Source organism: Muntiacus reevesi, chromosome 16, assembly GCF_963930625.1.
Source record: "Muntiacus reevesi chromosome 16, mMunRee1.1, whole genome shotgun sequence".
Taxonomy (NCBI): Eukaryota; Metazoa; Chordata; class Mammalia; order Artiodactyla; family Cervidae; genus Muntiacus; species Muntiacus reevesi.
This window is the reverse complement of record NC_089264.1, coordinates 15,634,844-15,639,117: the sequence shown is the minus strand read 5'-3', so window position 1 is coordinate 15,639,117 and position 4,274 is coordinate 15,634,844. Positions and strand designations below refer to the sequence as shown.

Sequence of the window (4,274 nt, the reverse complement as noted above, 5' to 3'; positions counted from 1 at the left end):
TTTTTTTAAAAATGATTTGAAGGGTTCATCACTGATACTTTGATTACATCCACATGTTCCAGTATTTTCCAATAATGCTGCATTGTCTGGCTTAAATCGATGGGCATTCTCTCTCACGTGTAGTCTCTCTAGAGCTACCTATAAGGTAGAATGGAAACCACTTCAGAGATAATGAGCAGACTATCAAGGCTATCTGTGAAGACCCTGTCACTGCTCTCTCTCTCTCCATTCCCCACTTACTTACCAGTTTAATTGAAGAACATTCTATAAAATACCTGGCTTCTATTCTCCAAAAGTAACGAGACTGATGAAAAAAAAAGAAAGGTTGATGAAACTGTTGCAGATTAAAGGAGAGTAAAGAGATTTGACAATTAAATAACAGTATATGCACCCTGATTGGATCCTAGACTAGGGAAAAAGGATACTATTGACTTAAGTGCTAAAATTTGAACAGGGACTATAGATTAGATAATAATATAAAATCAATAATAAATTTTCTGAGTTTGTGACTGCAGTTTCAATTATGTAAGAGAATTCTTTGTGCTTAGCAAAACACACTCACGTATTAAAGGATAAAGAGGCATAATACATCTAACACACTCTCAGATGGTTCAGAGAAAAAAATATGAATATATTTTTATACATATATAATATAGAGAGTGCATATATCTATACAGACATATGTATCTATAAAGACATATATGTGTTATATATATGTATGTATATAGGTATAGAGAATAGTATGAAAACAAATGGGAGACTTCCCTGGTGGTCCAGTGGTTAAGAGTCCACGTGTCCATGCAGGGAACAAGGGTTTGATCCCTACTCTGGGAAGATCTCAAATGCCACGGGGCAGCTGATCCCCTGTGCCACAATTACTAAGCCTGCACATGCAACTACTGAAGGCCTCACACTCTAGAGTCATGGTCCGCAACAAGATAAGCCACCGCGATGAGAAGCCCACACGGCACAACTAGAGAGTAAGGTGTTAGTCCCTCAGTTGGGTCCAACTCTTTGCAACCCCATGGACTGTAACCCACCAGGCTCCTCTGTCCACGAGATTTCCAGACAAGAATACAGGAATGGGTTGCCATTCTCTTCTCCAGGGAACATTCTGAACCCAGGGATCGAACCCTGGTCTTCTGTATTGTAGGTAGATTCTTTACTGTCTGAATCATTCAAAAAAATAAAATAATTAGCCTCACTTGAAATTTTATTGCTTTCTCTAGTTGTTGCCCTTAAGACCCAGCACAGCCAAAAATAAATAAATAAATAGTCTTTAAAATAGGATTAATTTTTTAAATGGGACCTATACAAATAGCAAATCATTCTGAAAACTAATACAATACTGTATATCAATTATACTTCAATTAAAAAAAAGAAGAGAGAAAATTTTAAAGAAATGGGACAAAATATAAACCACTGGTAAATCTGAACAATCGGCATTTGATAGTTCCTCATACTATTCTTGTAACTTTTCTGTAAGTTTGAAATTATTTTAAAACAAAGTTACCCACCCCCAAAAAATGCTCAGAACAAACATTTTATAAAATATGCTCTTAACCACTTTATGAGTAAAGATCTATTATTTCATATACCAAACCAAGGCATCATCCAACACATATCCTGTCAACCCTGTCAAGGATTCCATGAGCAATTAAAATCACAAAACAAATCTGAGTTGGAGTTCTGTTACATAGCCAGAGAAGCCTGACTATTAACCTTATTATGATACTATCACCTTCATCCCTATGATAAGATACCAATACTTCTGCCCTAAAATCCTATCATGTAAATGTGATCAAAGTAGAGTAACAGAACAGTTGGGCTTCCCTGGCCGTCCGGTGGTTGAGACTCCATGCTTCTAATGGAGAGGGTGTAGTTTTGATTCCTGTTTGGGGAACTAGGATTCTGCATGCTGAGAGGACAAATAAAGAAATAAAATAATAAGCTGTCGAAGCAGCGAATTAATGTCCTGTAATTAAAAAAAAAAAAAAAGGTAGAGTAGGGCTTCCCTGGTGGCTCAGTGGTAAAGAACCCGCCTGCCAACGCAGGAGAGACTGGTTCAATCCCTGGGCAGGGAGGATCCCGCATGCCACAAAGCAACTCAGCCCATGTGCCACAGCTGCTGAAACTGTGTGCTGCAACTCCTGAAGCCAGAATGCTCTGGAGCCTGTGCTCTGCAACCAGAGAAGGCGCCACAGTGAGAACCCACGCACCGATGGAGTATCTGGGGCTCACTGCAACTAGATAAAAGCCCACGCAGCAATTAAGACCCAACACAGCCAGAAATAAATAAATAAATAAATAAAAATTTTTAATGTAGGGTAACAAATAATGTCTGTATTTCCTTCCACAGTAGGATATTGCTTTACTTATTTTTAAATTGAGGCCACTTTTTAAATTTCCTCAAATATTTTCTTTATTTATCCACTGCAGCATATATCATTGAAAAACTAAAACTCATTGGACTTAGTAAAGCATTCTCCATCTATTTTGCAGATAATTTTATGAAAAAAGTATTCAAAGATTTCTATCTCTAGAAAGGACTTTACATTTTTTAAAAAAGAAATGTGTTTGCTAGGTTACACTAACTTAAAAACGTCTGGTGGTTAAAAAAAAAAATGCAAAGGAAGTTAAATACAATTTAGCTTGGAAAAACAACCCAAATAATTTATTTTGAAGAGCAGGAAATAAAGACATTCATTTCTCAATCCTGAAAACTCAGCAGTGTTTTGATCCTTAAATAAGATGGATAATTTAATGTGTAGCTAAGTTGAAAAAAATGAAAAAGAAAAAATCAATATATATAATATTGAGATATATATTATGAACAATATATAATACATTTTATAGACAACTGACTTAAAAAAAATTCTCCAGAACCCATTTTTTACAATTCTTATGAGGTTTTGGAATTTATACTGCAAAAGCATAAAGGGAATATATGTGAGTTAGGATGTCATCAAATCAATGATATAGGAATGCAGGTCATGGAGTGACTCCATCACCAGTTTTTTCAAACCCCACACTGCCTATTTAACTATGAAAACTCTCGTGCTCAGGCTCATTTTTCCTTCCTGGAGTAATATTTCAAGTCATTTATACAGGATATTTTAGTATAAGATATACCTAAAAGGAGTTTCTCTGGTGACTCAGTGGTAATGCAGGAGACATGGAAGACACAGGTTCAATCCTTGGGTCAAGAAGTTCCTCTAGAGAAGGAAATGGCAATCCACTCCAGTATTCTTGCCTGGAAAGTTCCATGGACAGAGGAACCTGGCAGACTACAGTCTATGAGGCCGCAAAGAGTTGGACATGACTGAACACACACACATACACAACTATTTAGTTAGCCTCTTTGCACCTCCGTTTTCACATTATTAAAGCTTGACTACTGTGCTCGCTTGGCAGCACATATACTAAAATTGGAACGATACAGAGAAGATTAGCATGGCCCCTGCGCAAGGATGACACGCAAATTCGTGAAGTGTTCCATATTTTTTTGGGAGAAAATAATAGCAAATGAAGAAACAGACAAAGGATTAATCTCAAAAATATACAAGCAACTCCTGAAGCTCAATTCCAGAAAAATAAATGACCCAATCAAAAAATGGGCCAAAGAACTAAACAGACATTTCTCCAAAGAAGACATACAGATGGCTAACAAACACATGAAAAGATGCTCAACATCACTCATTATCAGAGAAATGCAAATCAAAACCACAATGAGGTACCATTACACGCCAGTCAGGATGGCTGCTATCCAAAAGTCTACAAGCAATAAATGCTGGAGAGGGTGTGGAGAAAAGGGAACCCTCTTACACTGTTGGTGGGAATGCAAACTAGTACAGCCACTATGGAAAACAGTGTGGAGATTTCTTAAAAAACTGGAAATAGAACTGTCATATGACCCAGCAATACCACTACTGGGCATACACACTGAGGAAACCAGATCTGAAAGAGACACGTGCACCCCAATGTTCATCGCAGCACTGTTTATAATAGCCAGGACATGGAAGCAACCTAGATGCCCATCAGCAGATGAATGAATAAGGAAGCTGTGGTACATATACACCATGGAATGTTACTCAGCCGTTAAAAAGAATTCATTTGAATCAGTTCTAATGAGATGGATGAAACTGGAGCCCATTATACAGATTGAAGTAAGCCAGAAAGATAAAGAACATTACAGCATACTAACACATATATATGGAATTTAGAAAGATGGTAACGATAACCCTATATGCAAAACAGAAAAAGAGACACAGAAG

General features: G+C 37.1%; 1 non-coding gene across 1 annotated transcript; it reads left to right on the top strand.

The window, feature by feature from the left end:
• The first annotated feature begins 3,399 nt into the window (after positions 1 to 3,399).
• On the top strand, positions 3,400 to 3,505 carry LOC136148173 (U6 spliceosomal RNA). The gene has a single exon (XR_010659458.1). It is a non-coding gene; the product is annotated as a U6 spliceosomal RNA (small nuclear RNA).
• Positions 3,506 to 4,274: the final 769 nt, after the last annotated feature.